Here is a 21,863-nt window from a genome sequence, read left to right as displayed (position 1 = left end):
TAGCAGTGCCCACAACCCCCTCCTGAGTCACACGGCTCACTCCTGCTCCACATGACCAGAGGCCAGTGACTCTGCCTGACCTGGGGACTCTCCTCCTTCCTCTTTAGCCCTGATGGCTCTGTTTGTCATTTCTTTACAAACATGCTTCACGTCTTAGCCAACCAACCAAAAAAGAATGGAGAGAAACGGAGACTGGGGTGTGTAATTTATAACAGGTGCCTTTGTGCGGGGCTCTTGGGCAGCTTAGAAAGGTCTACAATGCTGGCTCACTGGACGGGTGTCTTTTTGCATACCCCTAACCAACATGGTAGGCCAACAAAGCTTTGTAATGTAGATCTGGTGCTGGTCCAGTATGTTCTCAGACGCTTCAGAGAAAGGAGTAAGAACCCTGCAATAGAAGATTGGGATAATGTGCATCCCCAGGAGGTCTCACCTTGGCCTCTAACAGTTAGAGATTGGCTTAGATCCTGAAGCATGGAGTTTAATAACCCTGCTAAAATATTTGGCTGCCATTAATTATGATAACAGTGGATATGCTTGATATAAAGCTCTTAAATGTCCAACCCCTTTCTGACTCTCACTGCACATTCAGCCTCAGCAGCACTGCGGTGGACACAGCTGTGTGAAAAGGCACTTCCTTTTGTATTTGTCACCTTTTAATGTCAGCAAATGTCCCCTGGCTCTTAGCAGCGCTTCCAAATACTGCTTAAAGAAAAGGAGTTTCTTTCGTGAGCTTCATCAGATGCATTCCGATGAAGCGAGCTGTAGCTCACGAAAGCTGCTGCTCAAATAAATTGGTTAGTCTCTAAGGTGCCACAAGTACTCCTGTTCTTTTTGCGAATACAGACTAACATGGCTGCTACTCTGAAACCTGAATACTACTTGTAACTACTAGCTGGGGTGAGTCATTTCCTCAGGATTTCTGGTGTTCTCCAAGAGGGAAATAATTCAAGAAACACCTTTGCTTTATTCTTGCAATGAACTTTAATTGCCACTCACAAAAAGATTCAAAATTCTGTGTTACGTTTGTGCTGGGGTTGGAAACTGACATCAGCCGTTAGTTTTTTTTCCCCACACAATTATGCTTCTTTTAGAAACCAGCAAGATTTTACACACAAGCAGAGAACACTGGATACATTACAGGACAGACAGAACATTTGTCTCGTCCTAGATTGGGACAGCCATGGCTCTAAAAACTAACAACAGTTAGTACAAATATGTCTGAACACAGCAACAGTGGAGACATTCATTAGCAGCGCTCAGTGCTGTGGGCAGATCTCCGTGAACCAAGTGCAAAGCAATTGATATTTAAATGTTGATAATTTAGTCTTACCACAAAAGCTCCCCATGTCAGATCTAAGGCGGCTGACTGCAAATTAATTTAATGAGGCAACCCATATTTAGTGAATGTGCAGTTTAGGATATTATAAGTAATTTGTATCACAGCTCCAGATTTTCGGACCTTCAACCGTCACAGGTACGAGAATGCCAAGGCCTCGTCCGAGCAAGAGACGGCATGTGGAATCTGCTGAGCCACGATTGCACCACACTTAATGTGACTCCTCTCTGCGACAGGGGTGAAAACCCTTTAAAAATGGGCCCTCCCAGGCCAGCAAGAGAGCTGGCTTTCTGGGATCCAATTCCCAGAGCAAGCAGGCTGCGGCCGGCAGAAGCTGCAGCAGCAAGGGGCCCTGCATCCAGACAGTAGAAAAGGAACTCAGGGACGACGCAGAGACAGCAGTCCTGTGCCCAGAGCACTTAAAGGGACAGTAACCTGAACGTGTGTGTGGGGCAGCCAGAGACAGGGCATTAGCCTAGGGAAGAGGACAATGTTACCCGAGCTGGTGTTAGACTCAAAGGGAATCTCATCGGGGCAGACTCCATAACAGAGACTGACTGCTATATAGGGAGGTAGCAATGGCCAGACTGCATTAGACCCACGGCCCAACTATCCCGGCATCCCGCCTCTGACAGTGGCCAACACCAGGTACTCCACAGGAAGAGTTAAAACCCCACCACAGCCGTTGTGGGATAATCCGCTCCCCCCCCCCCCCCCGCTCTCATTATTAGAGATCAGGAGGAAAACTAATTAGAGACTGATTTAAACCCTGAAGCATAAGGTTCATCTCCCTGCCAACAGCTTTATTGTCACTAATTATGACAACCCTGGATATTCTTTATATCTATGCAAATGTCCCATTAGTCTTTGAACCTTGCCGAGTTCTCGAGGTCAATGACATCCAGTGGCAGTGAGTTCCATGGTCTGATTGTATGTCTCGTGTTGGGGGGAAGGAGTATTTTGTTTGATCAGGTTTTGCATGTCCCTGTCACAGGGTGGCTGGCCCCAGTTAATGAAGTAGATTCAGCGATCCTGCACCAGAGCAGGTGCTCCCAAGTCAGCAGCACCGAAGGCTATAAAAGGCCAGGAAGAGACCCAGTGTGAAAGCCCTGGTGAGGACAAGTAAGGTGAAGTCAGGAGACTGGAGGCAGCCTCGAGGGACTGCAGACCCTTTCTGGAAAGAGGGAGGAATTAGCAGGAAAGCCAGTGGAGGGGCTAGCAAGCTGTCTTTCCTGAGCCAGAGAGAGCCAAGACCAGAAAAGACTGCAGAGGGTGGAAGGCTGAAGGCAGCAGAGGGAGATGCCTGCAGGCTCTCAGAGCTGAAACCAGAGGGCCATAGGCGACGGGGAAGCACCTGGGGGCTACAAAGGAGCCCTATAGCAGCAGTTCTCAACCAGGGGTCTGGGGCCCTCTGGGGGGCCGCGAGCAGCACCAAAATAAGCCAGAGAGCAGGGCCAGCGTTAGACTCACTGGGGCCCAGGGCAGAAAGCCAAATCCTGAGCCTCACTGCTCAGGGCTGAAGCCAAAGCCTGAACTACTTAGCTTTGCGGGGAACCCTGTGGCGTGGGGCCCTGGGCAACTGCTCTGCTTGCTACCCCCTAACGCCGGCCCCGGCTCTTAAGCTACTGAAAACCAGTGGCTGTGGCATGGGTGGGCAGTGGAGTTTATATAGTGGGGGGGGCCTCAGAAGGAAAAAGTTTGAGAACCTCTGCGCTAGACAGCTAGGTGCAGCAGGACTGAGAGACCAGCAGGACTGAGAGAGACCCATGGGCAGGAAGGCAGAGAGAGCCGGAGATGTGAAGGGTGAGCTGAGGAGCAGCTTTTGGTTGGTTGGTTAAGTTTGGACAATAAACCTAAAGAGACTGTGGGCCTGGCAGCGAACCCGTCACAAGCTGGGGAGAAGCCCTGCCTTGTTACAGTTCCCTTGTTCTTGTGTTCTGTGGCGGGGAGACCAGACGTTCCTGATCCACCTTCTCTCGACCAGCCAGGGTTTTATATCCTTCCATCACGCTTCCTTGATCGGTCTCCTTTCCCCGGTAACAATCTCAGGCTCTTCAATCTCTCAGTCAGGACACCAGGAGGACGACGTGGCCCAGATTCTCTAGCTAGGATGACTGAACAAGGCCAGTGGTTTGCCTGAGCAGCAAACCATCAGCCTCGGCCTCAGAGCCACCACTGTTGCCCATCCGAGCCCCCGCGGGGGCTGCCAGCCCCAGCGAGGAAACGAAGAGCGATGGTGCCAGGTCGGGGGGGCATCTCAGGGCTGTTGACGCTGCCAGAGAGGGAAGTCCAGGGATCAGAACAACCTGGTTCCCACTGAGCAGTAGTCCGTGCTTCGCCTTCTCGGGTTTTACTTCCATTTCCATAATGATGCCTTCCCATAAGCCCCGGATCAAAGGGGATGCGGTTGCAAGGCAGGCTCCAGCCGAGAGCTTCTTGTAAACAAGTTCAGGAACCTTCCCTTTCTCCCCGGGCAGCCCCCTCCCTCCTCTCTGCACGTGGCTGAATCCCTCTGAGTATCTGTGCACAGCGGCATGGGGAAGCATCCCGCCACCAGTATGCTGAGCTGCCCTCTGTGACACCTGGCCTGTCCCTCCTTGTCATCTTCCAGCAGACCCCTGACTCCCCTCGCTCCTGGCAAGCTCCCTGGCTTCTCTCCGCTTCCCTTTCCCTGCTCATCCATAGTCCCCGTTTCCTTTCTCTGCCCCCCCCATGAACTGACCCCAGGCAATATATTGCATGCCCCGCACTGGCTGAGACCAGAACTCAGCACCAGCCAAGACTCAGCAGGCAGACTTCCATTGCTGCCATGGGCTCCCCAAGGAAAAGGCAGAGCCAAGGGAGGGGAAGAGCTGCCAGGACCCCTGTGGAGCAAGACCCCAAAAGTGGCCGTTTCAAAGGAGGGAATCAGAGGAACAAGGAGGGTCCTTGACAGGCTCGGCCCAATCTGTGAGGCTCAACGCACGGTGACGGGACGGCAACCATCTCGCACAAGAGCCCTGCAGAGGGGTGAAAATGCTCTGTTGACAGCGGTGAAACGAAGGCTGGAGAATCAACACTGCTCTCCGTCTTCACTTGGTGGTTTGAGGGGGCCTGGCCTGGGGGCCAGGTCAGAGAAGGGAGAGCACTCCGGTTACATCTGTTACCATCAGGCAAAGAGGCAGGAGACCAAACCTCAGAAGGAGACACTGAGCGGTGCCGTAGCCTGGCATGCACCAGGCTTTCCCACGCCCTGACATTCGGGCTCAGGGGTGGAGGCGCTGGGTAGGTTGCATCTCTGTGGAAGGCTGGGAGGAAATCTGGACTTCTGAGTGGTACTTTTGGCTTGATCAGAGAGAGTGGGGGTATGCAAACGCTCTGCTCACCTTCCCCCCTGCCTCCCACCAGAGGAGCAAGTCTCGATTAGCACGTTCTCCCTCTGTCTCCTGTTAATCACCCAGCCTGCCACAGGCAGGTCTGCTATGGAGGAAGGCCCTAGCAAGCAGCAGCTGGAGTTTTCAGACCAACCTTGATGGTTTTCTCTTGCTCTTTCCTGGAGGGGGGGGTTAGGGGAGGGTCAGAGGATGTTTGCATTTTTAAGGCACAGGGCTGGGACTCAGAAGACTTGGGTTGCATTCCCAGCTCTGCCACTGGCCAGATGTGTGACCCTGGGCAAGTTGTTGCCCTGCGCCTCAGTTTCCCCATTTGTATAATTAGTGTAATAAACCTGACAACTCACTGGGTACTGAGAGCCTTTAATTAGCTAATGTCTACCAAGTGCTTGGAGACATGCAGATGGAAGAGGCTCTAGAAGGGCAAAGTGATTTTTTTTTTTAGTAAGATCTGCTGCCAGGCTGTCTCAACACATTCCCTCTCCTCCAAGCAGCAACTCTGGTGCCTCCCCTCATCTGAATGCCTAGTCAAAGCCAGAGGGAGCGCATGTCCCACCCCAGTGGGGTGGCAGACCAGTGAATCTGCCAAATCAGGCAGAGCAGAGCTTGAACCTGGGTTTCCCACATCCCCAGTGAGGGCCCTGCCCCTGGGCTATGAGCCATTCTGGGCTGGGGGTGGGGTCTCACTCCCTCTCTCCAGAAGATTTTCAAGGGTCTCTAATTTCATTCCACATCAGAATGGAAACAAACATCAACACGCCCCATTTTTCATGAAACTCTGCTCTTGTTTTCAGGCCGGCCCTACTCCTCCTTGAAGAACAGCTTCTCCCTACCCCGCAGCTAGAGGCCATAGACTCTCACTGGCAGAGCTTCCAGCCCTCCCACACCCAGCCCCCTAAGTTTGAGAACCCAAAGGCTCAGCACTTCAGCGATTTCCTGCTAGGTCACCATGTATAACCTGGACTGCCCTCCTGATCCAGTCCTTCTGCAGGGCCCTACTCTCACCGATGGCTCATGTCTTCTCCTTCCCTTACTGCTTACTGTATTTTTCACTCCATGCATCTGATGAAGTGGGTTTTAGCCCACGAAAGCTTATGCCCAAATTTCTAAATAAATCTCTAATGTGCCACAAGGACTCCTCATTGTTTTTGCTGATACAGACTAACACGGTTACCCCTCTGAAACCTTCCTTTCTGTAACTCTGGTGTCTTCATCTCCCAAACTCCACTTTCCTCTGGTGAGTTATCGGATCGTAATTATTTGCTCCAGCCTACACTGCCTGTCTGACCATTTCCTTCCTGTTAAGCATCTTGGTTCTCCTTTCACTGACTGGATGCTTCAAAACTTTGTTGACAGCTTCCCTCTTTCCCTAAGGTGTTTATAAACACCTCAGTCAAGAAGATAACTAGGGCAGAAAGCATTTTATAAACTTAAGCTATGGTGACGAGTACCATAGAAATCCCTATAAATTCGATATATAGGAGAATGGTTTCCTGCCCCTCCGCCCCCCACTGAAATGCAGCCATCACTGGGGTGGAATTAGCACTTGTTTAACCACACACAGCTTACCCCACACAACAGTCTAAGACAGGAGGTGGAGAAAAATAAGGGGGAAATTCAAGGAGGCAGAAGGCAATTACCCAATTGGAATTGGACTCAATCATGGTCTATTCCATCTACTCAGGGAGACGACAGCTGATGCTAGGGGGCTCTTTTTTCGAGCATACAAAGGCAAAGCAAGATCCAACGGCTGGCCACTGAAGTCAGCAAAGTTCAAACTAGAAATAAGAGGGTTTTGTTTTTTGTTTTTTTAAAAACAATGAAGGCAATTAACCACCGCTTCCTAAAGGGTGTGGTGGATTCTCAATCACCTGACATCTTAAAGTCCAGCTCAAGCTTAAAATCAGGCTCTGTCTAGAAGCACTGCTCTAGTTCAGGGACGGCCAGCCTGGGGCTCTGGAGCCCCATGCAGCTCTTCAGAAGTGAATATGCGGCTCCTTGTCTAGGCACCGATTCTGGGGCCGGAGCTACAGGGGCCAACTTTCCAATGTGCCGGGGGGTGCTCACTGCTCAACCCTTGGCTCTGCCACAGGCCCTGCCCCCACTCCACCCCTTCCCGCCCCCTCTCCTGAGCCTGCCGTGCCCTCACTCCTGCCCCTCCCTCCCAGAGCCTCCTGCACGCCACGAAACAGCTGATCAGGAGGGCGCTGATCGGCGGGGCTGCCAGTGGGGCAGGGAGCTGACGGGGGGCTGCTGACGTATTACTGAGACTCTTCGGTAACGTACATTGGTAAATTCTGTCTCCTTCTTAGGCTCAGGTTGGCCACCCCTGGTCTAGTTCAACCACAAGTTATTGGGCTTGACAAAGGGATCACTCTGAAATTCTCTAACCTTTGCCATGCAGGAGGTCAGACTAGCTGATTATTACTGTCCATTCTGGCCTTAAAAATCTACCCCCCTAGACTGAACACTGCAGCTAAGACATTTGCTCTTGTGAAAAATACAACACACTTATTAATGACCAGTGGTGGTCTAGGCCTCAGTTATCTCTTTCCTTTGGGGTCTCTCTGAGGCTTGAAATAGCACCGCTCACAGTGGGATCTGAGCACCGCAAAGCACTCGCTAACAGCCACAAGAGTTCACCCAACATGGAAACCCATCCAGGGATGTGAACACCACGGAAGGGGTTAGGAATACAGAAAACGGACTTTATAAACATACAAAGGGGGACATAGATTCAAAATCTCCCCCCCCCCCACCCCACCCCACCCACCCGGTTACATTAGTATGAAGGAAGCAAATTAATCTTTCAGGGCAAACCATCTGGAACTCCTTCAAAGGCCTACCTCACGTCTTCAGTGACGCCCACAAGAAGGGAGTTGGATTGTAGTGTTGCACAGAAAGAGGACTCCGCCAAGTCAGCCCCACCTCTGGTTTCCCCAGTCATCCCGTCTTCTACCATTGCTAATTATTTATTGAGCACCAGTGACACCTCCTTCCACCACTCTGGATTTTAAACCCTTTGAGGCAGTGACTCTCTTTATATCACAAAAACAATCGCCCAAACAGGCGTGAATAGTGACCTGCTGGCAGTGATTGAATGGGCCATGGAGCCCGAGGTATCCCTCTTACCTCAGGATACGGAGCCCAAAGATCAGAGTGTGGGCACATCGGTGTGTGGGTGCGGGGGTCCGACGGTTCCTGGTTGTCCCTTCTCTGAAGCAACTGATGACCTTCCGCTCAAGAGCTGCCGATCTGACACCTTTCACTGGCACTTAAGAACAAAAGCTCACTGGTTTGAGCATTGGCTTGCTAAACACACAGTTGTGAGTTCAATCCTTGAGGGGGCCATTTAGGGATTGGGGGCAAAAATTGGGGATTGGTCCTGCTTTGAGCAGGGGTTGGACTAGATGACCTCCTGAGGTCCCTTCCAACCCTGATATTCTATGATTCTATGAAAAGAACATAAGAACGGCCACACTGCGTCAGACCAAAGGTTCCTCTAGCCCAGTATCCTGTCTTCCGACAGTGGCCAATGCCAGGTGCTCCAGAAGGAATGAACAGAACAGGGAATCATCAAGTGATCCATCCCCTGTCGCTCATTCCCAGATTCCAGCAAACAGAGTCTAGGGACACCACTGTTACCCATCCTGGCTAATAGCCATTGATGGACCTATCCTCCATGAACTTCTCTCGTTCTTTTTTGAACCCTGTTATAGTTTTGCTTTTCACATCATCCTCTGGCAAGGAGTTCCACAGGTTGACTGTGCGTTGTGTGAAAAATACCTTTTGTTTGTTTTAAACCTGCTGCCTATTCATTTCACTTGGTGACCCCTAGTTCTTGTGTTATGAGAAGTAAACATTTCCTTATTTACTTTCTCCACACCAGTCATGATTTTATGGACCTCTATCATATCCCCCCTTAGTTGTCTATTTTCCAAGCTGAAAAGTCCCAGTCTTATTAATCTCTCCTCATACGGAAGCTGTTCCATCATTTTTGTTGCCCTTTTCTGAACCAATTCCAATATATCATCTTTGAGATGGGGCAATCACATATGCACGCAGTGTTCAAGGTGTGGGTGTACCATGGATTTATATAGAGGTAATATGATATTTTCGGTCTTATTACCTGTGCCTTTTGTAAGGATTCCCAACGCTCTGTTTGCGTTTTTGACTGCCGCTGCACATGGAGTGGATACACTTAATACACTAAAAAGAATGTTAAATCATAAATAGAAATCATGGCCTTTTAATTTATTTTAAAATCAGTTGAAAATACAACTTTTGAGGAGATCTCGTTTCTATTCCTGGCTCCCATGTACTCTTGGGCAAGTCATGTAAATCTCTGTGCCTCAGTTTCCCCATCTGACAAATGGAGGCACCTCCCTTCCGTGCTGCAACGATTCATTCTTTACCGTTTGTGAGGCTCTCGAATGCTGGGATTACGTGGGCCAGAGAAGAACAAAGGCCGTTAGAAACACAGGCCTAGGTTTTAAAAAGAGTTGCATAAAGTCCGGCTCCTAAATCCACACCAAGCACTTAACAGACTGGCTTTCAGAAGCGCTGAGTATCCAGCAGCTATGAACAAGAACTGCCAGCCACTCAGCCCTTATGAAAATCAGGCTACCATTGAGGTGCCGAAAGGTGGATTTTGGAGCCTGGTTTTGGTGCCTAAACGCGCTGCTATTAACGCTTCAAAAGGCAAAGACCGAAATCTGTTTGGCAAGTCGTCATCTTTTCTCTGCTTATCCCACTCGCTGGTTTACTTTAAGCAGTAAAAGAAAATCCTGAGCATTACAAAGGTTGCTAGTATCAGGGGGTAGCCGGGTTAGTCTGCATCCACAAAAACAACAAGGAGTCCGGTAGCACCTTTAAGACGAACAGATTTATTTGAGCATAAGCTTTCGTGGGTAAAAACCTCACTTCTTCAGATGCATGGAGTGAAAGTTACAGATGCAGACATAAATCTACTGACACACGAAGAGTAGGGAGTGACCTCACAAGTGGAGAACCAGTGTTGACAGTGCCAATTCGATCAGGGTGGATGTTGTCCACTCCCAACAATAGATGAGGAGCTGTCAATTCCAGGAGAGGCAAAGCTGCTTCTGTAATGAGCCAGTCACTCCCAGTCCCTATTCAAGCCCAAATTAATGGTGTTAAATTTGCAAATGAATTTTAGTGCTGCAGTTTCTCTTTGAAGACTGTTTCTGAAGTTCTTTTGTTCAAGTATAGCTACTTTCAAATCTGTTATTGAATGTCCAGGAAGATTGAAGTGTTCTCCTAGTGGCTTTTGTATGTTACCATTCCTGATATCCCATTTGTGTCCATTTATTCTTTTACGTAGAGACTGTCTGGTTTGGCCAATGTACATGGCAGAGGGGCATTGCTGGCAAATGATGGCATATATAACATTAGTAGACATGCAGGTGAATGAGCCTCTGATGGTGTGGCTGATGTGGTTGGGTCCTCCGATGGTGTCGCTAGAGTAGATATGGGGACAGAGTAGGCAACGAGGTTTGCTACAAGGATTGTTCCTGGGTTAGTGTTTCTGTGGTGTGGTGTGTAGTTGCTGGTCAGTATTTGCTTCAGGTTCGGGGGCTGTCTGTTAGCGAGGACTGGCCTGTCTCCCAAGGTCTGTGAGAGTGAGGGATTGTTTTCCAGGACAGGTTGTAGATTGTTGATAATGTGCTGGAGAAGTTTTAGCTGGGGGCTGTACGTGATGGCCAGTGGAGTTCTGTTATTTTCCTTGTGGGGCCTGTCCTGTAGTAGGTGATTTCTGGGTACCCATCTTGCTCTGTCAATCTGTTTCCTCACTTCCCCAGGTGGGTATTGTAGTTTTAAGAATGCTTGATAAAGATCTGTAGGTGTTTGTCTTTGTCTGAGGGATTGGAGCAAATGCGGTTGTATCTTAGGGCTTGGCTGTAGACAATGGATCGTGTGGTGTATCCTGGATGGAAGCTGGAGGCATGTAGGTAAGTATAGCAGTCAGTAGGTTTCCAGTACAGGGTGGTGTTTATGTGACCATCACTTATTTTCACTGTAGTGTCCAGGAAGTGGATCTCTTGTATGGACTGGTCCAGGTTGAGGTTGATGGTGGGGTGGAAACTGTTGAAATCCAGGTGGAATTCTTCAAGGGCCTCCTTCCCATTGGTCCATATGATGAAGATGTCATCAATGTAGTGCAAGTAGAGGAGGGATGCTAGAGGACGAGAGCTGAGGAAGCATTGCTCTAAGTCAGCCATAAAGATGTTGGCATACTGTGGGGCCATGCAGGTACCCATAGCAGTGCCACTGACTTGAAGGTATAAGTTGTCCCCAAATCTTAAATGGTTGTGGGGGAGGACAAAGTCACAAAGCTCAGCCACCAGGTGTGCCATGGCCTCATCAGGGATGCTGTTCTTGACAACTTGTAGTCCATCCTCATGTGGAATATATTGGTATAAAGAAAGAGCTTCTACATCCATGGTGGCCAGGATGGTGTTTTCAGGAAGATCACCAATGCACTGTAGTTACCTCAGAAAGTCGGTGGTGTCTCGAAGATAGCTGGGAGTGCTGGTAGCGTAGTGTCTGAGGAGAGAGTCCAAATAGCCAGACAATCCTGCTGTCAGGGTGCCGATGCCGGAGATGATGGGGCGTCCAGGGTTTCCAGGTTTATGGATCTTGGGTAGCAGATGGAATACCCCTGGTCGGGGCTCTCGGGGTATGTCCCTGTAGATTTGTTCCCATGTAGCAGGGATTTCCTTGAGCAGATGGTGTAGTTTCTTTTGGTACTCCTCAGTGGGGTCAGAGGATAGTGGCCTGTAGAGGTTGCTAGTGTTTCTTTAGAAAACCAGATGTTCTCACGCTGTGTCTTGAGTTTCCCTAATAGGACATTGCAAAGCCGCGTAGTGCTGAAGGCAGAGGGAGAACTTGTCCATGAGTTTAATACACGAGCTGTCTTGTGAAAATAGGTTTTATTCATTACCTACAGGAAAACACAACTTACGAAGACTACACACACATCGGATGCCACCACATAGCTGAGACATCATTAGAACCGCTGGTAAGTGCACAAACACGAAAGCTTATGCTCAAATAAATTTCAGAGGAGCAGCCGTGTTAGTCTGTATCCGCAAAAAGAAAAGGAGAACTTGTGGCACCTTAGAGACGAACCAATTTATTTGAGCATTTGTTAGTCTCTAAGGTGCGACCAGTCCTCCTTTTCTTCTTACAGTTTTCTGTGTCTTCGCAGGAGATGGGGAACGTATCAGACACACACAATCTGACCTTCAGAATCTCTTTCCAGTCTTATCTTGTACTCAGAAATGTCCGTCCCACCCAGAGGGGTTTGCAGGGCCCACAGCGCTTGACACACTTTATACACTGGGCGTAAACCTTTATAAAATAGGTCAGGAAATTGTATCTCTGCTGTCTCTTGCCACCATCTCACCACATCACAATCTGTCAGCACTTGGAGCACTGGTACTCTGGGGTGGTTTAAAGCACAGTGGCTGGATGGGGGTAACAGTGGGAGATGCTGGGATCACAGCAGGTGAAGGGACAGAGGACTGTCAAATCCAGTGAGAGAGAGCAGAAACTTGTCTTACCCAGGGAGAGCTAAGAACTGACACACTAGAAGAAATACAGCCATTAAATAGTTTGGATTATAGGAGTCTACTGACCGCAAGAGGGAGTGGGATGCAGAGTAGCACTAAAGAGACCAAAGGTCTCTGTCTATCTGTATGGCTGGCAGAACTCAGTAGCAGCACTGCGGTGATGATGATGATGATTTGTACTGCAGTAGCACCCAGAATTGCCAACTGAACTAAGGACCCTAGTCTACGTACTATAGGTGCCCATCTGACCTCCCGCTCCCTAGTCACCCTAGCAGCTGAGCGCCTCACCTTCTAATGCATTTCCCTTCACACCACCCCTGGGAGGAAGGGCTGTTATCCCCATTGTACAGATGGGGAAACTGAGGCACAGAGAGACGAAGTGCCTGGCCCAAGGCCACCCAGCAGGCCAGAAATAGAACCCAGCTCTCCTGGGTCCAAGGTTAGGACCCGAACCACTGGACAATCTTTCCCCTCTGGTTGCTGGATGCTGCACAGACACAGAGCGAGACAGTCCCTGCCCCAAAGAAAGTACAATCTAAAATAGACTAGAGGGGAAACTGAGGCACAGATGAGGAAAGTGACTTGCCCAAGGTCACCCAGCAGGCCAGTGGCAGAGCTGGGAATAGAACCCAGGGGTCCTGTCCCAGTGGCCCACCCCCTGCACCACGCTGCCTCTCCAGCGCCAGCTTCCCCTCCCAAACATGCCTCACCACTGCAGAATACAGATTGCCATTCCCAATTTTTTTCCTTTTTGAGGCATTAGCGAGAGGTGGCCAGGGCTGGAGCCAAATCCATGGGACACGGATCCAGCGAGAACTCAGGGGTTACGTTTCGAGCGGCAGGGTGGTGAGACTCTGGCATTTCCCCGTGCTCTGCAGAATCACGCCCCTCACCCCGTGGCACCAGCTGCAACAGCCTGAAACCAGTTAGGACCGCGCAGCACACAGAGTATTTCACTTTCCTCTCAGCAGGAACTGAAAGTGTTTGGTAAATGGCTCGGCAGAGGGCGTGTGCTCACTGCAGCCTCGTGCAGGGCAGCTGTGTCCTCCGCAGAGACGCTGCCCGATACCCTCGCACAGGAACGCTCAGCCACGACGGATGGCAGCAGACAGCAGCTATAACAGCACACTGGGAGCGGGGAGGGGCTGCGTTCCTGGCGTCTCCAGCACTGGGCCACCCCCACTATTGCAACGTATTAGGCTTCCAATCCCCACAGCCGCGTCCCGTTCAGCCCAGAGCAGGATCATGCCAACAGACTCCAATAATCTTCCTCCTCCTCCTCCACGACCCATCGTCTTCAACCAGGGAGAGCAGCAAGATGCCATCCCGGCATCCCGGGGCGAACGTCGGCTTTGTGCGCGTACGTCGTCCAACCATAAAGCCTAGGCATGGGTCTGAGCCACAATGGCCAGCTCCAAACGTTCCCGACGCTGAAGGGACTGTTTAGATCCCAAACCAGTCATTTGGCCCATTGCAGACGAAGGGGCCAGTTGCCTGCTTGGATCTGGATCTAAAGCACAGGGACCCACGGACAAAACTCCCATTGATTACCATGGGGGCAGGCCATAGATCAGAATTAAGCGCAGAGCACCCAGGCACTCAGTCTCCCTCCTCCCCAAGTGCTTTGAACATGGCTGCGAGAGCTTCGGTCACATGCAAACCTAGGACGCCCGCCCCACCGCTGAATGGGACCCCATGGGAGCGGCCTACAGCTTTGAGAGCCTGATGCGCTGATGAACTTATCACAGTGACCTGAGCAGCTACATTCAGGAAGTGCCAGGGGCCACCCCCAACCCCAAAGGGGGAAGGCTCTGCCGCGGACGCTGCCAAGGGTGGGGCAGGGGGAAGAAGGCGGGAGCAGAAAAGCTGTGATTAGAGGAACTAGGCGTTGCTGGGAGGAGGAGCCTTTCTCTTCCGTCCCATCTGGGCGGCAAGCCCCGGGTTATTTTTAGAGAGTCTTCTGCCTTTCCTCAAGCATGACATTTATGCAGCGACCCGACGATCCGCTGATGCACGCGACGAACGCACGCGTGTCTCAGGCTCTGACGAAACAAGGACACGCAACGCGCCTCCAGAGTGCCGAGGAAAGGTGCTTTATAGAAACAGACTCAGCAACTGGGAAACGCCTCCCGCCCCAGCACCCCCCTGTCGACGCAGTTTAACGCCTCGATAATTTAACTGTCCCCCAAAATCTCTGAATCTGCGACACTGAATTGGAAAAAAAGCAGCTTTTGTGTCACCTAGCCAGAGCCCTAGACGATCGGCCTTCTCAGGGTACGTCTACACAGCCCCCCGCTCTGAGCCCGGGGCGACAGTCTCAGGCTTACAGGGCTCACGTAGACATGGAAGCTTGGGCTGTGAAGCCAAGTGAGAGGGTGGGCTTCAGAGCCCGAGCTGCAACTTCAAAGCGCTCTCTAAACACCTATTTTCAGCACAGTAGCATGGGGTTGAGGGGCTGGGGAGGGGCTCAAGTCTGCGGACCCAGGCTGGGAGGCTCGCTGCCCTGGGCTGCCGCGGGCTGTGAAGATCTACCCCAAAAGGGCAGTGCTGTACCAAGAAGTGACTGTGCACAGATGTCCCCCTTCTTATTCCCCACACCTGATCCCTGGCAGCGAATGAGGGACAGCAGCTCTGACTCTCGCTACTGCTCTTAGGCCAGCAGCTACAGGAGCCGGTGCCTCCCCGGCTGGCACAGCACCAGAAAAAACTAACTAATCCCCAGCTGCAGGGTCAGACTCATTCCTCACTTGTACCTGTGCTAACCCAGTTCGAAGACAACAGGACCGCACAGGAGTCTCTGAGGGGGCAGATTTTAGCCCGGCAGAATCTCTATTGGGGAGAGGCAGGGGGAGGGAAAGAGGGTGAGACAAGAAGACCCCAGCTTGACTCTCAGATCCCAGGGGGAGTTTGTGGGACCGGTATTTAAAAACACCCACACACACGCTATTTTGTCCCCCTCTCCCAGCATGTCTGCCATCTGGCTTGTCAAGAGCTCTCTGCAGGGGTGAGTGCCTCCTTTGTTACTTGTCTGTCCAGTGGCCAGCACACCGGGGGCCCTGATCCTTATTTGGGGCCCCCACGCTCTCCCATAATGCCACTAATAAAATAAAAAAGCACCTTGCAAATGCTACTTGTTACTACACATATTTCTCAAGAGCTCATCGCTGTAGGATCTGGATTCTTCACACATCGACAAGAAATAAACCAGGCTTTCACAAAAGGAACAAATAACTCTTGCAACACCCCTAGGAAGTAGATCACTATTATCCCCATCTTACCGATGGAGAAACTGAGGCACGGAGAGATCAAGTGACTTGCCAAGGTCACCCAAAGCATCCACAATAGAGCAGGGAATGCAGCCCTGGTCGACTGACCGCCAGTGCCACGTTCTAACCACTAGACCACACTCCCTCCAGTCCTCCCGCTCTCTTTCTGCATGAAAATGCAGCTTTTTCCCTGCTAGAAGCCTCCCTAGCATGAGGCTTTTGTACTTGGCTTCTTGTTTCCAAAGTCTACAACGACCCCCTGGCCTTTCCTAGCAGCTGCAGCAAGCCTTGGAGCAGAAGAAGAGGTAGCATCAAGTGAGTGGAGTAATTCCCGTCATCTTCTGGCATGGCCAGTTAGCAGCTTCCAGACGTCTCAAGCCTCCACTGTGTACTTCAGGGAAGTGGGAGAGAGGGAGCCCGTTTCCCTCATCTGCCTACAGCACAGCCCACAGCACAACAGACTGCAAACCTGCTTTGTTCCCTCCCCAAGGGGAAACCTCAGCAGGAGGAGCAATTCATCAAACTATCCCCCAGCTGCCTTTCACAGGCTGGATCTTGCAGATTCAGTTCGTGCACAGCGAGGAGATGGGGGGCTGGAGAACAAAGTCCGACTCCAACTCATTTAAGTGAGTAATGGGGTCAGCAAACACAGCATTGCACAAAGGCAATCAGGCAGCGGATTAGAGAAGCAACTTTGCACTAGAGATAAACACAAGCCACAGAGTGCAGATTCAGAGGGTGCACGAATCCAGGGCTTAGGATCAACCTGTTGCAGAGACAAATTTAGATATCACCAAGGTCAGCAGCTGCGACTGCTCCCTACTCCTGGGAAGCGGAGGGGTTACACAGTCACTTTTCGGACCAAAGCCATATTTGAGGGGACTTGTCCGTAGTCACACAGGTCATTGGCAGAGATGTGGGAGCCACGCTCCTCGTCCCTTTCTCTAGCCCACGCGGACGCAACATTTGGTCTAATCCTGCACGTAGGCCTTGGTTTAGCAGAGTACGAGCACATTTTTAACTCCACCCCTGCACTGAACTACACTCTCCACGTTAGGCACACGCCTACGTGCTTTGCTGAATAGGAATACACTGACTCAGGTTCCTCAGCTAGTCAATTGTGTCATCCTTGGAAGCTGTCAGAGAGCCACAAAGAAATCGGATTTGATTAATAGATGCAGAATGACGCTGAAGGATGACTCTGATATGCTATGAACTCAGAGGGCACATTCGATATTGGGGGGAAAAAATCAACTGGTTTCAACCGCTCAGTAACGGACTGTAGCCCACTGGCCTGAGAAGACCTCACCCAGAGAGATATGCTCCCTGTATTCCTGTAGGGAGATCCAGAAACGGACACTTCTCACTATCAGGGTAATTGGCCTGGAGATTCAGCTGGGAAAGCCGCTGGGCTGGCCATCCTGTCGCCTTCTCCTGCTTAGGATGCCCTGTTCAGAAATCCAAATGAACACTCGATCCATTCTGGATTAGGTGTGATTTCCTTCTCTCCTCTGTGTGCAAGACTGGTGGAGACCGTTCGAGACACCAGCACGCTCTCCAGTTAAACCCCCGGAGGGAGCTGTATCCCCGCTGGGAGCCAGGCCGACTAGAGAGTCGTGATCCAGCCTCTCACTCATGCCCTATCGCAGGCTGTCGTTATCTTTCCATTTCGTCCTCTGCTAACTCAGTAAAAATCACTTGTTTCCACCCTGCGTCAGAGCTCTGATCCCCTTGACCGGAGCCTTAGAATGCAGGGCAAGGCTGAGAAGCCAGAAAGGTTTATACACACGGCAAGTGTCCTGTTTAGCAGGATGGGCAGCAGGCAGAGGTATGTTTTGAGCGACAACTTCCTCCTCCAGTGATGCCAGCCTCAACACCCTGTAGGTTCACTTCCCCCCACCCTCCAACATCTCTTCACTTTCTTCCCTGCCATCCGATTGCTGGCACCCCCTTGCAACCTCCTCTTCACTCATCTCTCTCCTGCAAACCCACCTCTCCTGTGACGCCTACTAGAAACAAAGCAGCTGATTATGGCCCAGCCGGGCAGCGCCTACAAAGAGATATTTATAGGATTTTCTCTCTGAAATGTTTTTTCAGGACATGGCCAATCGCCCCTTTACTGTATGTCGCACCCCTTTTCCCTACTCGTCCTGCTTGCCCTGCCACATGGGAGAGAGAGAACCAGAGACCTCCAGCAAAAAGCACGAGCTCAATCAAGCTGCTAGAGCGGGGGGTTATAACAACGCGTATGCCCTCAGTGGAGGGGGTCCTGTAACACACTCACCAGTGGGTTACCCTGACACAGCACCTTACAGTGCACCAGGCAAGACTTTAACCAAAAATAAAGGGAGCAAAGAAGAGATTATTTGCTGCCCTGAGGACGAAAGGAAGAGAAAGACCCAATGTCGTAAAGCACACCTCCCTTCTTGCATGACGCAGCAGAGACCCCCCGCGTAGCCGCCGCTGAATTTTACACTCTCGCCCACGTAACCGAGAAGCTGCCGTTTACCAGAGGCTGTGAACCGACGTACACAGTTCGTTCACAGCGGAGAAACCCTTCCACGCGCCGCAACGCGGGGAGATAAGAACCTCACAGAGGCACAGAGAGAGGTGAGGGAGCAGACACAAAGAACAGGAAGAAAGTTCTGTCTATCACAGATATCTACAGAACACCAGACAATGGAGTATCTATGCACTGATACTTCAGGGGGTTAAACCGCCTATTCAGCAGAAGAAATTGTGATCAAAAAGAATAACCTTGAATATCTACATGCTAAGATCTCTATGCTTTGGTAATAACAGTTACAAGGAGGACTTATTACTGACTAAGAAAACCTTACATTTATGTAAGGTATAAAGGACCTTTTAAATTACCTAGAGGAATCACCCATCTGTCGCTGAAATGCAGCCACCTCTGGGGTGGCACACAGCATCAGTTTAACAGCACACAGCAACCTGATAACAACAAGTTAGCACAGAAGGGAAAAAGACGACCATATCCAATTGAAATTACAGGTGGGGAGATTATTATTAGCTATTATTTGCACACCTCAGTGAATACGGCACTTTATAGACATAAAAATAAGACAATGTTGGAGCCCAGAGGTGCCTACAGTCTAGCGTGGGGGTGGAAATCTAATTGCACAAGTGCGAATACGACCAGGGCACCAGAGAAAATGCATCCACTCTTAAAAAAAAAAAGGGGGGGGAGGGGGGACACCATATGATATTTTAACAGCGAGGGATGAGATCAGGGGCCCACCACCATACTCATTCTGCTACATTACTGACTCATAGGGCACAGCACCAGCCAGTGAGTCATCAGCACCACTTCCTGCAGCTCCTGGGGGGGTCTCCTACCCAAGCAAACGCTGACCCATCTTGGCTTGTGATACACGACCAGCCCATGGCTCCCTGGCCTGTGACCACGAGAAGCGGTACGGCAGATTTCAGTTAGTGTAGCCATCCTAATGCAGGGCACAGTCTGTATGCCCCACTGCCCAACCCAGGGGAGGAAGAGACACCATCCTCTTCAGCCTTCAAGGTTGGCCGCGTTGCCATAAAATCGGAGGCCACCGTGTGGAACAAGCTGGGCCCTGCTCAGAACCAAACAAACTGGGTAAAGGTCTCCCTGCCTTTGTCTTAGAGAAGTGCCCTGCACGGACCGAGCTGGAAGAGTGCAGCCGAATGGCCGCCCAAGGCTTTCCAGCAAGTCTCACACCGATGGGCCTGTCCGCACTGTCCTGATTGGAGATTTGTCATGGAATCCTGTGGAAGGAGGATCAAGCCCAGACACACGCAGTGCATTCATTTTCTGTGGTGCGGTGGGGGCCAATTAGGGTGACCAGATAGCAAGTGTGAAAAATCGGGATGGGGGGGTAATAGGCACCTATATAAGACAAAGCCCCGAATATCGGGACTGTCCCTATAATATCGGGACATCTGGTCACCCTAGTGCCCATAAGCCACCAGCGCGGATTCAAGCTATTGTTGAAAGTATAAGGTCTGGGGTACTTGAGTGACAACTCCGTTGATGTTCCTCCAAGACAACTGAGGTCCGCTAGATGGTCCTTGCTCTTTGTCCCTATCACAGGGTTCTCGACTCACCACTGGGGCGCCTCCTTGTGGGCCCCCCCCCCCCAACGTCTGGGGAATAGCTCCACATACTCTGACGCCCCTTTCTGTCTCTCATTTGTGCTACGACCCCTTTTGTGACTCAGGATGCTCCCTCTTCCTGGCTTGGCCATCCGGTCACAATAGTTTTCCCCTCCCAGGATATCAAAGTCTCACTGGATGGGCTGACCCAGGCATCGTTCCCGGCAGTCCTCCAATTCCAGCCTATGCCACTCTAACTCCATCATTATCAGGCTTCCTTATCCACCACCCTTCTGGGTCCGCGCTTCCCTCAGGGCCAGGATCCCAGGGCTTCTGCTCTCCCCTGGGTCTCCTCCTTTCCCTCACTAGGCCCCAAGAGCAACTTGGGCTTCCATACTGCACACTTCCTGGCTTTGCTCAGCTGGGCTCCATCCTCAATTAGAGATTGCTTATCAAGCCTAATTCGCCCACAGGTGTGGACTGTCAGGTTAACTGGCCCCTTTGAAGCCTCATTAACCCTTTCCAGGCCAGTGTGGGGTGTCCACCTCAGCACAATCCCAAAAGCAGGGAGAGTTCAGGCCCCTGTTAGCTGCAGTACCCCAGGTATATAACTCCCTCCCTGAAACTGGCCACATTAGTCCATCTATGGCCGGCATTAGGGCTCGGCCTCCTTGTGTTATTCTTTGTTGGCCCAATTTGCATTTGGCAGAGTCGACTGGGGCCACTGCACCCAGCTGTAGATGTCCAGTGTTGTTTGATCTTAAGAACATAGGAACTGCCAGTCTGAATCACCTCTGTGGCCCATCTGGCCCAGTATCCCAGTCAGTGCCAGATATGTTAGAAGGTGGTGTCAGAACCTGGCAACAACAGGTGGGGGATTATCTGATCCCTCACATTAGTCTAATTCTTAAAGACCAGCATGAGACCTATCTTAAAGCCTGAAGCTTGAGGTTTAATATCAGATTTCTTCAATAACGTACCCAGCTGTTTTTGATGGGAAATGCCAGAAACACAACAGCAAATCCCCAGTCTGTATCCGCAGATCCTAGAGAGACAAGGTTGGGGAGGGAAGACCTTCCTGTCCTGAAAAAGAGCTTGGTGTAAGCTCAAAAGCTTCTCTCTCTCACCAACAGAAGTTGGTCCAATAAAAGATTATACATCCCCCACCTTGTCTCTCTAATATTCTGGGACTGACACAGTAACAACACTACGGCCTACCCCCTTTAGGTCCTGTAAGACTGGGAGGCTCAGCAAATAAACACTGGTTTCAGAGTAACAGCCGTGTTACTCTGTATTCGCAAAAAGAAAAGGAGTACTTGTGGCACCTTAGAGACTAACCAATTTGCTCCAACCCCTCAGACAGAGACAAACACCTACAAGATCTCTGTCAAGCTTTCTTACAACTACAATACCCACCTGCGGAAGTAAAGAAACAGATTGATAGAGCCAGAAGAGTTCCCAGAAGTTACCTACTACAGGACAGGCCTAACAAAGAAAATAACAGAACGCCACTAGCGGTCACCTTCAGCCCCCAACTAAAACCCCTCCAACGCATTATTAAGGATCTACAACCTATCCTAAAGGATGATCCAACACTCTCACAAATCTTGGGAGATAGGCCAGTCCTTGCCTACAGACAGCCCCGCAACCTGAAGCAAATATTCACCAACAACCACATACCACACAACAGAACCACTAACCCAGGAACTTATCCTTGCAACAAAGCCCGTTGCCAACTGTGCCCACATATCTATTCAGGGGACACCATCACAGGGCCTAATAACATCAGCCACATATCAGAGGCTTGTTCACCTGCACATCCACCAATGTGATATATGCCATCATGTGCCAGCAATGCCCCTCTGCCATGTACATTGGTCAAACTGGACAGTCTCTACGTAAAAGAATAAATGGACACAAATCAGATGTCAAGAATTATAACATTCATAAACCAGTCGGAGAACACTTCAATCTCTCTGGTCACGCAATCACAGACATGAAGGTCGCTATCTTAAAACAAAAAAACTTCAAATCCAGACTCCAGCGAGAAACTGCTGAATTGGAATTCATTTGCAAATTGGATTCTATTAATTTAGGCTTAAATAGAGACTGGGAGTGGCTAAGTCATTATGCAAGGTAGCCTATTTCCCCTTGTTTTTTCCTACCCCCCCCCCCCCCAGACGTTCTGGTTAAACTT

General features: G+C 50.6%; 1 protein-coding gene across 2 annotated transcripts in view; it reads right to left on the bottom strand.

Moving 5' to 3' along the window:
- Window positions 1–21,863, bottom strand: part of ARAP1 (ArfGAP with RhoGAP domain, ankyrin repeat and PH domain 1) — a 227,884-nt gene that overhangs the window by 186,102 nt on the left and 19,919 nt on the right. The gene's annotated exons all lie outside the window — the stretch shown is intronic.

This window comes from Caretta caretta, chromosome 1, assembly GCF_965140235.1.
Source record: "Caretta caretta isolate rCarCar2 chromosome 1, rCarCar1.hap1, whole genome shotgun sequence".
In the NCBI taxonomy this organism is placed as follows: domain Eukaryota; kingdom Metazoa; phylum Chordata; order Testudines; family Cheloniidae; genus Caretta; species Caretta caretta.
Note: the sequence above shows the minus strand (reverse complement) of the source record. Positions and strands in the feature narration are given on the sequence as shown.